Raw genomic sequence first — 14,632 nt, 5'->3', positions numbered from 1 at the left:
GAATGGAAACAGTAATCTTTGCATTCATTCCAGGCACTCTTGAAGTTTCAGTTTGATTACTGGCCTGCATCAGCTTTAAATTGAAAATAAATATATGGTTCCCAAAAGCCATGTAGTAAATAAATTGCATAAGTTGCAATTATTTCCTTTTCCTGCCTATCTTTATTTCTGCTTTGAAAACTTCTGTGAGAGAGCCAACTATTGCAGGACATGCTTTAGCTCCTGGGAATGCTCCCTCCAGGAGCTATATGCTCAGTATGAGGATGTGAGGTATTTGACCAACTTCTGCTATTTCTCTAGGTTATGTTTCTAAATCCTCCCTGCAAATATTAATGAAATAAAGAAGCTAATTGCTAGAAGACAGCTGGCAAAAGTAATTGCTCCTTTAATTGCAATTAAATTTTTATGACAAGTGCCAAAATGTATATATAACAGCCCATAAAACAAGTCTTGGTCAGACATGCACAAAGAAACAGGGGATGAGCCCAGGACCTTCCTCTCTTTTCTTGCTTCCTCCTTGACAGTAACTACTAGTAAAGATTCTGTGACTCAGCAGCTGGGTTTAGACAGCCCAAACTGTTGAATGGGACAGGAAGGAATATACAAGGTGAAGAACTTGTAAACACACCAAAAATGTCCAAGTACTTTGATACTGAGACTGCTGTGCTTGCTGCTCTGAGTCACAGTGCTTTATATATAAGAAATTAAACAAAGAAGCCAAAGGTCTCAGAATGAAATTATTACAACCAATGCTGATGGAAAGTAAAATACCTGAACGCGAAATCACTTGGAAGTAACCCATGTGATAATCACTCTTTGTCTTAGCTATTTTTAAGCTCTTTGGTAGACTGGCTGTACCCAATGGTAACAGAATTGGCAAAGAGCAGCTTTCCTTGGATGTACATCTGCCAAAGAAGAGAACAAAAAAAATGCTGAATTGGCAAGAGCAACCTCTTAGTCTAAATGAAGATGATAGATTGAAAAACAAAGAGGGTTGTTGGTAGCCTGACTTACAACTTTATTATGGGATCAGCTTTCACCTTTCATGACTTTTTTGTATAAAATATTTTATTTTATTTAAGAATTTAAAAATAAAACTCAGATTCTTCTGGTCCTTCCAAGATTTCCAAAGAGCACATGGGAGTGTACAAAACAACATTTTGCATGCTGTTTCATGGACTATCAAAACCACCATCTATCTTCGTAACATTTCCATTTAGGTGTGTCATAATATGATATATTTGAAGATGAACACAATGAAGTACTTTAGACACAGGAAATATCAACTGTTTGGGTTTTCTCTTCATATGTTAACAATTTTTAAAATGTTTGTTGTTGTTGTGGTTGTTGTTGTTGTGGTTGTTGTTGTTTTGTCAGTTTTCCAAGAAGGGGTAAAGTAGGATATCCTGCTTTTAAACTTTTGTAAGTAGCAGTGAATTTTGCTGTTGAAATATTGTATCTCTTAGGAAACTTTTCTAGAGAAGAAAGATGACCAAGGTTATTTTGACAAGTGATTATAAACCTATAGGAATTAACTAGGCTTGATATTCAAAGCCATAAATTTTCAAAATGTAGGCAAAATCTGAAACTTTAGTATTTTTTTCTCCCTAGAAAAGCGAACCACAAAACTAAAGCTAATTCAGAGCTGTTCAGAAAGATCCAAAAACATTTCCCTGCTCTTTCTTCCACGGTTTTGAACTTGATTTTGATTGTGAAGTGAATTTAATGATGTCTCAACCATTTGAATGTTTCCTGAAGGTGGTATTTATAGATTGCTGTCACAACATGACATTCTCAACAAAGTAGACGAGTTAAAACCCAAATTCTCTTTTGTGCTAGAATTCTTGAAGAAGTTGAGATAATGATGCATTTTGTAGTAAGATGTCAACAAACAAAAGGAGGCAGCCTTCTGGATTTTTAGAGTCTTTCTATTCACTCTGGGTTTTAGTCACAGTATCACACACTAGTCTATGTCCCCAGATTCAAAATTACCAAAGTTCAAATAAGAGAAATAATTTTCCAACATATGGCAAAGACTGTTCCACACATATAACATATGGATAGATATAGCATATGGATGATGTCAGACTTAGGGCTTGAGGAAAAGCCTGCTGAAATACTAGATACAAGAAGGAAGGTGAGAGCAATAGCCTTTCCTTGGTCAGTGACATACTTGGGTCAGACTCATGCTGACATGAAGGCCCATGACACTGTTCTGGCAGTGTAAAGGAGCCTTTGTTTCAGAGAAAATTGGCTGAATTGAATTTGAAACTGTAAGGATCATTTAAGCTGTTGTACTGTCCAAAGCTGCTTGTGTTGTGGGATGTTCCTGGTGTTAAACGTGGAAACCTCTGGCTTACTTCAGGGAAGCTCTCAGCTTGCAGGACTCCATGAATACTTCAGGGTAATGCATATTCAAGCAACAATGGATGTATTGTTCACTAGATGGAAATCCAAAGGACCACTTGAATTGCCTTCATCTTACACTCATACCAGTATGTGTTAATCTGTAATATAACCAGTAATGAATGTAATATAGAACACTGCTTTTACTGCTTTTACTTATGGGTAATTGAGAGGGGGGGAAAGGATTTTTCAGTTTTACAGCAAAAATTATTACAGCAATGTTTTACTCAACTCTGAAACATTTTTCTTTCAGCTGAATACCATTAGTCCCATTACTATGAAGAGCTTTATTTACCTGTGTGAGAGGAGCACTCAAAGCAGCACAGATTTGGAAGTGATGAACAATTACATCAACATAATACATGTCACATTATAGCACAGGTCCTTGTTTTTCTGTCCTCTTGTTTAAATTCACTGCTGGGAGCTATGTCAGCATCATAACAGAGGGAATCCTATAAGCTCTCCTTGGGGTACAGTTTTGAGTATACATCAGCAAATGACAACTAGACTTGGCTTCAGCTACTGATTCTCTGGCTACATGGACCCTTTTATGTCTGTATTCTTTCCCTGGAGGCAAATTCTTATTTATTTCCTGATTATTTCTTGATTTTCCTATTCTTATTTCATTCTCTTCCTCATATCTTGTACTATGTTTCTCTCCCTGCTTTTTTTCCTTTTTGATAATGCCTCATCCTGCTTCCCATAACTTCCCCTTCTCTCCCCTTCCCTATCATGTTTTTCATTACACAGATCATCCAGTCTCTTGGTTCTCTATCTCTCTTATCATTCTTCCTCAGTTCTGCATGTTCTTTCCTTGCCTATGGTGGGGGCACAAAGAACATGAGAAGAAACCCCCAGCCACTTCCAGCCCAGCTTACCACCTCTGCTCCATACACCAGGGATTTGTACTTTGGCTCTCACATGTAGTGTAGTCCAACTGAGCTTTCACTGCCACATGGATGAGGAAGTCCCAACACTGCTCCCATGCTGGCTTTGTGTAACCATGGGCATTATCCTTCTGCCAAAACATGGTGGGGTGCACACTGGTTGTGTTGCATTCAGAGCTCTGACAGCATTTCAGTGTGGCTAACAAGCAGGTAGGGAAGCAAACTTCTGCCACTGTGGGACTGCCTACAGAGTGCTTTGCAAACAGCAAATCAGCTGTTCTCTGATACATGTGCTCCATAAATGTACAAAATGAAGAGGCTGATGGACGGGGTAGGTACCTCTGTTCCAAAAATGATCTGATGCATGAATGCACACTGCATTGAAACTTTTCTAAGTGAATATAAATGAGAAGGCTGCCTCTGGCAATCATCATCGCTGTCAGAGGAATGTAACCCTTTCCATTACAATTCACCTGGTTGATTCTGTGATGTTATGACATTGAGGAATTTCATTATTCTTTCCACCACAAGCAATCAATTTGTGCCTTGAAGCATAAAATCCAAGTATGCTTGACGTTTTGCTTTGCTCACATGGTACATAAATGTTACCAGTCAAAGTTTTCCAGTGCTCTTCAAGTTCCTGTCACCCTTATTACACCCTTCTGTAACACATGACTGTCACAGGCTGGCATTTTATGGCATAAGTAAAAGTTTTACTTTCTACAGGACACCTTTCTGGCTTCCTTCACCTCTAAAACACCAAGAACTTATAAAATAAGAAGATTCATTAGCAAGCAGCTCTCAAGGTCAACTTTTCTCAGTCAGTATAAACTGGCATAGCAAAGCTTTTACTCCTACTGGGATAAATTTAATCCAGAGTGTTTTAAACCCAGGTCTTTAGTAAAAGCTGAGAGATAAATTTGGATGGTGGCATTCTGGGGGATGGGGGGAGATTTTTTCTCCTCTCAGAGCTAAACATAGTTCTGGCAAATAGCCCCAGACTGAAATTCTTGAGAGAGTCATAATAAGCAAGCCAGGGCAAAGAGGAATGTTTTTTTCTCCCTGACTAATTCTTCCACATAAAAAGGTGAAAGGTCAAAGATGAACTTTAATACTAATGCAATTCTGAACTTCTATGCAGTAATCTGTCAGAACATTAAAAAAAAAAAGTCAAAATAAAAAGTGTTTTATTGCTGGCAACAGTAGGTTGGTTTTATAAGCATATGTATCTCCATCCTGATTTATTTTAACCTTTAGGAGAATGGGAACTTTGAGATATTAAATGCAGACATTAAGCAATGCACAGTAGGGGTTTTGTGAGTTCAGCCCACCCCATACTTTTCCTCTTATGTGCCCTTCTGCATCATTCCAGCTGACAAAAGGAGTCAATTAGGGCTGTCTTCATGTTATCACAAGCTCTCTTTCCCTAGCGTTTTTTGACCGAGACCGTCGTTCTTGAGGTTAATTTCCTTCTGCCTTCTGTTGAGGAATATTTCATGTGGATTACCAAACTTCACATGCTCTCAACATAAAAACAGTTCTGTTGATTCAAACTGCCCGTAAGAGAGGCAACTAGACAAATACATATGTGGATGTGCATGCACATTTAAAAATTAAAAAATATTTGCTCATGCTGAAGTTTATTTAAATTTAATCACTATAGCTGAAATACATGTAATGAAAGCTTTGTATCTCTTTGGGTTTATAGCACCACCCTTCTTGGGCTGGCAATGTACAAACAAGATGGTTGAGCTGTCCTTTTCACATTATAAGATTATCTGTGCTGGTGATGATGACATACAACTTTTAATCACCATGGGGTGTGCAGATAGCAATCTGGGAAACACAAAGTATAACTTGGAAGTTCAGCAATGCTGGAGTGGCCAAATGCATATCAACTGGCATGAATCTGCAGGAAAGCAAGAGGAGTGGCCAGAGCTCCAGAAGATATAACTAATAAAGAAGGGTTGCATAACCTGGGTTTGTTTAGCACACAGACATGAAGACTGAGTGCAGGAGTACAGTTATGGAAGACAGAAAGGGACACAGAAATATGACCTTCTACAGAAAGAAAGAGAACAGCCTGTTTTCCATGTCTATGTAAAGAGAGAAAGAAAGAACACGTTTTAACTTTAGGAAATAAAACTAGATAGGACAAACTGCCAAGCAATGCAAGAATAAAGCATTCAGATATGTTTTTGTGAAGATATTGTGGGTTCTCTATCACTGAGTTTTCACAAACAACTTAACCAGCAAAAGTAGATTTCAACTCACCTGAGGCTGAATCCCTCAGGAGTGAAACAGGCATTTCCAGCATGTGATTCATTTGACCCACTCCCACCGTTCATTGGAAGGAGACAAATTTCACAGTGAAAGTGCCTGTTTTCCTTCAGGGGCTGTGAAAGACTAGAAAATCAATTCAAGTCTAAAGCTCTGTTTTGTAGATGACTACAGCTCTATAAGGATTGCACCGTCTCTTGTCTCCGTAATGACACTGACAGATTGATTTTGTACTGGTAAAAACAGCAAGGCTTGATGACCTCTTCAGATTATTTCTAGACTATGGAGGAAGTCAAGAACTGTCACTAACCATTTGCCTAAACTAAAGGCCTAACTGAAAACCAAATTGCCTGTTCAGTAGGATGAGAGTAACAAAAATTCATTATTGACTAATTGCTGCTTGGCTGAATAATTGGAATGAGACAGTGAATAATGTAATGGTTAATAAGCAAACAAGTACACTATCACCACAAAGTAAACAAAATGCCTTTCTTAATCAAAGAAACCAAGAGTAGAAGCAGCATAGATTTCCCTCTGAGTTGTTGACTGGCCTTTTCAAGATATCTTTTGTGAACCATAAAACTGTACAAAGAGTTGATGTGTGTATTGTTAGGTGCACTGTATAAATAGAGGATTCCACATTCTGGGCTTATTTCTTTAGCATTACTTTTACTGGAAGAAAATTACTAAAAACTCTGTCATCTTGATTATCTGCAGCAAAAAATGGCAGAAACTATTTTGAATTATATTCTCAGAAGACTCCCATTCAACCTTTCAATCCAGAAAAGTACAAATTCACTGGCAGAAATTCCTTCCATGCCATTGATAAGCTGCCGAATCAGCTCAAAGCATTCAGCCTGTCTCACAATGAGTGCACTTAAGAAGCTGGCAAGCCTGGAAGGCAAATGCAATTATGGAACCCAGCCTTCCTTTTAGAAGTTTTGGATCCTGAGAATCAGCTGAAATTAAATGAATTGGTGTAATTTTCCCTTACCTTTTTCAAGGCAGTACTCTATTTTTCAAGGGAAAAGTGTCATGAAAACCTCACCTATAAAGTTCCTCATGCTGACAAATTAGCTTGGCTGGCACAACTAGTTATAAATGTGTACTGTGCCTTATCACTATGCTGTCTCCATATTTTCAACCTAGACTCGTGTAGCAATGAGAAGTTACCAGTGGATTTAATGAAATCTTTGTTGGGTTTCCCATCTCAAACCTGCATGCTAGGACACTGGCTGAGGAAGGGGAAGTCTGGGATTGGGTAAAGTCCGACTGGTTTCACCTGACCTTTATGAGAGTCTGGTACATATTCATATCCTGGGGAATAAAACCCATGGATTTCCCTACTCTTTGTCCCAGGCTTTGCATTTATGCTTGGATTTCCCCACAGATGTCTCTTTATAGGTGTGTAGGAATTTCACCACTAAAGGTAAATGCAGCAGGTGTTACCGAGGGCAAGCTTTCTCCTCTTCCTGCTTTATTTCCTTTTCATTTTTCCTCTTCCAGCTTCCTCACACATTTGGTGAGCTTGAGGTTGGTTTTCACACTTAGCAGGTTGCCAGTGGCACAAACCAGGCACTCTGCTGCTTGTTGGAGAGGCCTCTGTCATTGTTTGAGATAAATGGAGAATCTGGACTAATGGACCAAATCCATCTGTGCTTACACTAAGTAAACTAAGTAAGTGTCAGTAACTTTCACAGCCCTTGTTGCTTTCCTCAAGCATGGGAACACGTTTCCAGACCCATGGATATGGGTTAGAATTCAGGTTGCTTTCCCCTCTCTATCACATCATGGTGTCAGTTTGACATGCTCCAGAAACTGGAAAATGCAGTTGTTGAGAATTGTGCTGCTAGAGGTGAATCAGTCATATCCAGAGGTGATTACACATCTAGAAATGTAATCATTTGATGCCAGTGCCCCGCAGCCAGCTCTCATGATATTTAACTGCTGTTCCATGCTGTATGGCACTGATGGGGCAAAGACGTATCTTGGCTTAAGTTCATTCTTAAACTGGAACAGCACTGTGTTTTGCATGTATGTAAGCACACCATGCTTTATTGTTGTAGGGTTCATATGTTATCCTTACCATTTCTTCACAAATAGCAAATGATTATCAAATTGTAAAATATACAGAAAAGTCATCTACTTTGGAAAAAAAGAGGAATGAAAATCCTATGGGACAGAAAAGTGAAGGAATGTTTGGTGTTTGGTAATTATTTTAACTCAGCACAAACAATGCTTTTGAAGAGGCACTTCTTGCAAATAAAATGTTGGTTCCCTTCTGCCTCCTGCCCCTCAAGCACACAGCTCCCTAACATTTTGAAAGCACAGGAATTAAGTCCTGGCTGAAGATCTTTAGATGGGGGCAGGGGGAGAGAGTGGGATTGTCCATATGGCAGGAAGTACATGCCACAATCAGGAGAAACAACTGCCCCTGGGAGCAAGTACGTTATTGTGATGCTTCTGTAAAACCATTTCCTTGAGGCATCTAAGAGACTATATAGAAAGCTGTCTGAAGGCAAATGTTTAATATCATACAGCATTTCCTTCTTGCTTAACATGTTCATTAAAACTTGAACCTAATTCTTTATTTTTTTTTTTTTTTGAGGCCGTGAATTCCTTCTCTCAAACTCATTTGTATTTATTTAGCTGAACAATAATTTTACTAGGAAATTAAGGAAGGACTCTGTCCTAAGTGTACTAAGGGTAGCCTTTTAAATTATTAGACATAGAGACAATTGTGTTTCATTTTGAAGGGGTTTTTTTCCTGATCATCTGAGGAAATTCCAAGGACCAGAGGAAATTAGATATCTGCCTCCAGAAGAAAGTATGTAAAATTAAGTAGGTTTTTAATCTTTTACACAGTTTGAGCAAAACCTTCCCTTCCTGGGAACATTAGTTGTGCTTCATCAAGGCTTTAAAAATTAAATATATACAAAATTGTTTGATATATTTTGCCAAGGATGACTTCAGAGGTAAAGAACCTTCTTCTCATGAACTCTGTGCATTTTCCTTCCTAATCCTAAAATTTTACTCCAATTAAAGCAATAACCTTGCACATATTGGTATAAAAACAGATGTGCAGGATTATACCAAAGGCTCATTGAACTTGTCCACCATCCTGTCCCTGTGAGTGCCTGGTAACTGGAGGAGGAGTGGAACAACATTTAAAAGAAGATCCTTCTTTTTGTGATCCATATCAGCCATTAGCAGTTAACAATTCAGTGGACTTCCATTACCAGGGGATTAACAATTGAGGGATTTCCTCAACCAAAAGTTGTGTCTGGGCCATGACTTTTCACAGTTGCCAACAGAGCCAGCCCTCAGGAATGTATCTAATTCCATTTTGAACACACTTACACTTTTGGCCTCCTCAACATCCTGTGGCAAAGAGTTCCACAATTTAATGACGTGCTGTAAGAAAAAGAACATCCTTTTGTTTGAAATCTGCCGTTTATCTCTTCCTTGGTGCGTCTGATCAGTCTGTGTGTTCAGAAACAGTCAATAATTATTTCTTATTCCTTTGCCACAACATTTCTGCTTTAAAAAGATCTTTCTTATCTCATCTTAGTCTCTTTTGTAAGCTACCTTATTTAGTCCTTCATTATATGAACAGCCATTCTATATTTATATCCCTCACGGAGATGTGATGAAGACAGTCACGTGCTGTGTACCAGAATCTCAAGAATGTTTTGTTTACCCTTTGACTAACATTGTGCTTGCATTACAAAGAATGATCAAAAGTTTTCAGGGATTTGTCAATGAATCAGTCTTAGATCTCTTATTTCAGTGTTAAAAGCTACTGTATCCATTTTGCATCTTTATGAATAATTCTGAATCTTTTTCTTCATGTAAATTACTCTGCACTTAGTGACTAGCAGACTACTAATTTCATATACCAACTGATTACCAATTAGTGAGTATTGCACAATGCTTCTGGAGCTGTCTGTAACAAGCTTTGAACATTCAGACACAATCAAGCATGGCCAATTGATCAATCAATTTTGTCATCTCTGGCACATGACAAATTTTTCAGAAATACAGAAAAAGGGAATTGTAGTCTACCCTAAATGTAATGACTTCATTCCTTATGACTATTACTTTTAAACTGCAATTGGGCCAGTCTCAGATCTTTAGCAGAGGCTGTGCTGTTGTCCAACAGAAAAGTACCACTGCCTATTTTAGAATCCAGAACTTCTGAATATTATTTATTACTTCGCTTTTGCGCTGCTCTGGAGATGACTGTGACCCTTTCCAACTTGTGACTTCTGGCAGAGTTGCATTTGAAGCTTCTTATCTTTCTTCTGGTATTTGCAAGTCACTACTGTATACATTAACACTAGGAGAGCAGAAGCTGCTACTTCAGGCAGGTTTCCTCAGTGTCTGCCTATCCTCAGAGAATACTGGTATCCTGCAGTACGGCTTTGGTCAAGTGTAACAACAAGGCAGTCCTGGGAAACTGTTCTGAACTGCTACAGCTCTTGGTAGCATAAAGCTGTTCCAGCTGAGCACAGGAATAGCTGGATGAGTCTGTCTGGAAATTGCTTGAAGATGGGTTGAATACTCCCCTGGAAACAGCAAAAAGAGCTCCCTTTGTATGGGATGTTCACTCTGTCAGCTGAAAGGCCATAGGAGGGGTAACCAGGTGGAATAGACTCGTGGGCTGATAATTTACCATATGAGAGACATTAGGAGTGTTGACAGGAAGGACTATTAACACATTTCTTCTAAAAACAAACTCCATTCTTCCTTAAACAACAGCTAGTTTCTTGTTGAAGCAAAAGAACCAGCCACCTTGCTTTTACCATTCAGCTTTTAAAACAAATAAGACCATGATGACAGTCTAATTAGGTTTTAGATTTTACTCCTCATGCATCTTTTGTTTATATCTGTATCAGAGGAGGACTAAAATCGAGCATGTCCTGGTGGCTAATCTTTGTTGCAGTGAATTACAGGTAAAGGAAAAGTAAAAGTGACAAAATCAACAGCAAAACCAAACTAAAATGTTGCCTATATATGAGAATGTCTTTAAATTATTTTTAAAAAGTAGTTTGTAAGCTGTTCTAAGGATTAACCAGTTTATCAGCCAGGAAGAAATTGCATGTTATCATGATCTTTCTTTCAAAACTGATAAATTATTTCCATATGGGAATGCAAAAAAGGTAACATGGGACAGAATCAAACTGCATCTCAGTAATTTGTTACATGAGACTCAGAGCTGTTCACAATCATTTTCCTCAGCTGTGGGTCATTCATATTAAAGCATGTCCTCTTAATGAGTTTTTACAACAGGCCCTCAGTTCATTGTGTATTTTATGGAATATTTTCTCACTTTGTCTCCTTCAGTCTTGTAAACTACATGTAGTAGGTTTGGAAGATGTTTTCGTTTTTTTCCTGCATTTCGGTTTTCCTATTAATTTATCTCACTTTCCCACCAGAGAGACAATGTTCCTAGTGTTAGCAGGAAGAAAGCAGCTCTGTGGTTAAATCTTCTCCAGATACGTGTCCGTGGCGCTGTGCACAGCTAGCAGATGTCAGATAGGCTGCTGGTGTCACCCAGTGGACAGAGAGGTTGATCACAGACAGGTGTCATGTAGAGAAATTGTTCTTTCTGCAGGAATAGCTTGTTCCTGAGTGATTAAAACAGCCTTAATTTTGCCATAGCAAAGATGACAGGATGTTTAAAATTACCTCTGTTCTACTGCCATGGCCAGCACTAAAATGTCCAGAGCAAAGACAGGAAGCAGTGCACGTTCCATTAGCAAGAATAGAGCACAGAATAACCAAACAACAATTAATGGGTGCTCTCTCCTACTGGGAGAAAGTAATCAAAATAACCAAGCAAAACAGTGTTTGTGCTGGTGTTTACAGAAACGTGGGGGGATTATCAAAATCCAATTCATTGCAGTTCAGTGCAATGCAAAACATAATTGCATTTTTGTAGCCTAATGACAGCTTGCAACAGAGGTAAACAGCTTGTCAACAGGGGTGAACAAGATCTGGAGGATCCTTTCCTCAAAGTGTTACAACAGTAATGTATTTCACAACATGCAATGTACGCCTTGCATGCAAAACTTCAATGGAATAAATCACTTATAAATTAATCTCCTACAAAAAAAATTCTAGTGTTTCCAGATCATGTATGAAAACTAAATATGTACTTAAAACTAACATCAGTGCATGTTCCATCTTACACCTATTCTTGATTTGTGAAGAGTGCTTCTCAATGTTGCAAAATGAAAGCTTTCTTATTTTTTAAAGACTAAAATATGCTGTTGAGTGCTGTACATCAAGACTTTTTGCCAGAGAGGAAGCAGAAACGGGGTTAAGTACATATAGATGGCTAGATCACATATATAATATTCCTTTTCTAATACTGTGGCAGCTGGCATGTGCTTCTTGCCCCTTGCAGGTGGAATGAGAAGGACCTGATGCATTGAAATCCCTGAACTGCTCATAGGTATAGAAGAGTCTGCTGGGACAAACAGTCACTACTCCTGAGGAGGAAAGATGAGCATTCTGCTCTCCTGATGGCTCAAATGTTCTTAAAATGCTGCCACTCACTTGTAACCAGATCACAGAAGTGGCATTGAAAGTTAAATAGTGACTGCAATTGTTTTAAGATCCCAAAAACCTGCCAGAAGCTATGGTAGGTCTCTCTTCTAATAAGGAACCCTTACCCTTAAGGAACCCTGTGAATGTGTCTGCAGAACTGATATCATGTGTGAGGGGCCGAAGAGAAGCCAGACAACCCAGAAGCAATAAGGGAAGTACAATTATATCATTAAGTAGGTGGTAAATTTTGCTTGACCAATTAAGCTAGCAACATTCCTTCTACATAAGCCCTTATAAACTCAAATCTCTCTTTCAGATCAGATAGCAATGCTTATTTACACTGTAAATTTCATGGCAGGGGCTTCTTAATGTCTCAATTTCTCTTTGCAAATCTATTTAACTTTTCCTAGAATTAACAGCTCCTCTGATTTATAAAGCTGGACTTCATAGTTGCAAACACGGAGGAGGTAGCTAGTCCCTGTGCAACTTTCTTATGGATTTGTCACAACACTCTGGAACCCAGATTTTCAAAATCTTATGGTCCTACCATTAGTGGACAGGGGCCAACTGGACCAGCACTGTTGAGCTGAGGAGACAATATACAAACCTTTTTTTCCACTTATTTCCCAAATAGGTTTTTGGGTCAATTTTCCAGGAGAAAGGAAAAATATGAAAATTTACATCTGAAAACATTCTTACTTTCTTCCTCTTAAAGGTAGATATTTAATTCAGATTTAGCCCTTGATTCTTAGGCTAAAAATCCTGTTAGTGCTGAAATGTATGGGAATTCCCTCAATGGCTTCATGAAGGCCAGAAGGTCACTTCCTCTATGCTAGCTTTTAAAATGCAAATCAGAAATGATAGTTGCTGTGTGACCGATTTCTCAAGAACTGCGAAAATAAGACACAGTGAAAGAAGTAATTTGAATGCCTTAATTGGTACTGAAGCTGCACGTATGCAGACTCAAATCCTTTTAACATTTAAATTTCAGTGCAGCTCCACTCCTATCTAGTGGCAGGTGGAATATTTTGAATACAGAAGTCACTGATGTTTACTGTTGTGCTCTCTGTGCCACGATGATAAAAATGCCTTTTCAGTCTCTACTACCCCTTCTACTGTTAACTCTATTGAGAAATTTTCAGGTAACAGACAACATTCAGTGAACAATGAACAAAAAAACCCCATTCCTTTTTTTAAAGTGTTCATCATATTACTTATCTTTTGCTTTTCTGCCTTTCCAAACTTTAGCCTCCCCATACTTCCAGTCCTTCTACATACAGACTTACACAAATATACTTTGTGCTGCGTATTTCCTTAGTACTTGGCCGTGTGAAGGGATGATGGTGCCTCTTATTAAACCACTGCTCACTAAGTTTATACTGTAAGGAAAATGATCTGGTTTGAAATTTTCTAGCAGCATGCTTCTGTGTGGAATGTTTTTTCACTCATTTTTATTAGAAAGTGCTGATTCCTGGAAACCAAAATTATTCACTAGCAACAAAAAGATAGTTTTCCACACTGCTACCAAATGACAGATTTCTGCTCAACTGAAGCAAAAGCTTCTTGTGGTTACTAATCTTTGGGTCCCACAAGGCCACATACACATACCACAGAGCTTCCTGGTACTCTGACACAGAGTTCTCAAGTTTTAGGGCCCTGCTTTACATTAAGCGATTTTTCAGGGTTACTCCCTCAGCTGTTTCAGAAAACAGAATGATGAATTCATCTAAGCTAGAAATGGCAATTTACTCCATCTTCAAAGGTACAGATTCGAGTAATATTTAGTTCTCAGAAACATAAAACATTTTGGTAGGAAATTCTAGTATTTCTAAACTTTTGTTCTCCTCTGGAAATATTTTTTTTATACGAATTTCCTAATTTCCTGTAGAACACATATCGGAATGGGTGCCAGTTGGAATTTCTGGTGAGACAACTTTATAGACAGTTTAGCAACCAGATAAACATAGAATTTTATAAAAACAAACCTCTTTAAAGTTTTTAAACATGGGTTGGAAAAAATATCTACCATTTGGTAAAACCCACCTGAGCACAAGGCATACCTATGTTTTTGTTTTTCCTGCATACAGCTGCTTTGTTTTGTCTTCACAAGTGTCCTTGCTTGTTTTTGAAGGCGAGACAGACTGTTTTAATCTGCTCCTTAGTGGACATTTGATTGTCAATGAGGTGATCATACTCCAGGTGTGGTAGATAGGAAATCTGATGATTTCTTCTGCTGCACATCTTTCCTTCCTTTCCCATAATTCTGTGAAGCACAGTAGGTCAAGCAGCCTGGGATGCCACCCACAGCATGTCCCTGCCATGAGAAAGATGAAGTATCAGGGAAAGTGTTACCAAGTTAGATTAATAAATAAATCAAGTACAGATTGAAGAGCAGCAGCAAACTGTCTCTATAAATGAGAAGCCTAGGCCCAGTCATCCCCAATTATTTAAGGCGTGCTGTCATCTCAGCATTTCAGGTGTTTCTTAATGCCTGATGACAGCAG

At 38.5% G+C, this 14,632-nt stretch overlaps 1 long non-coding RNA gene across 4 annotated transcripts in view; it reads right to left on the bottom strand.

The window, feature by feature from the left end:
• The window catches only part of LOC134417546 (uncharacterized), a 60,327-nt gene that overhangs the window by 26,690 nt on the left and 19,005 nt on the right, over window positions 1–14,632 (bottom strand). For 2 of the 4 annotated variants that reach the window (XR_010027583.1, XR_010027582.1), the window contains exons 5-7: window positions 14,189–14,442; window positions 8,934–8,987; window positions 772–905 (exon numbers count right to left, since the gene is read on the bottom strand). This is a non-coding gene — a long non-coding RNA (uncharacterized LOC134417546). Of the gene's footprint in view, window positions 1–771; window positions 906–8,247; window positions 14,443–14,632 lie in introns of those variants that run through there. The other 2 variants (XR_010027584.1, XR_010027581.1) reach the window with 2 other exon arrangements.

Source organism: Melospiza melodia, chromosome 4 (assembly GCF_035770615.1).
Source record: "Melospiza melodia melodia isolate bMelMel2 chromosome 4, bMelMel2.pri, whole genome shotgun sequence".
Lineage (NCBI taxonomy): Eukaryota > Metazoa > Chordata > Aves > Passeriformes > Passerellidae > Melospiza > Melospiza melodia.
This window is presented reverse-complemented; position numbering and strand designations above follow the sequence as displayed.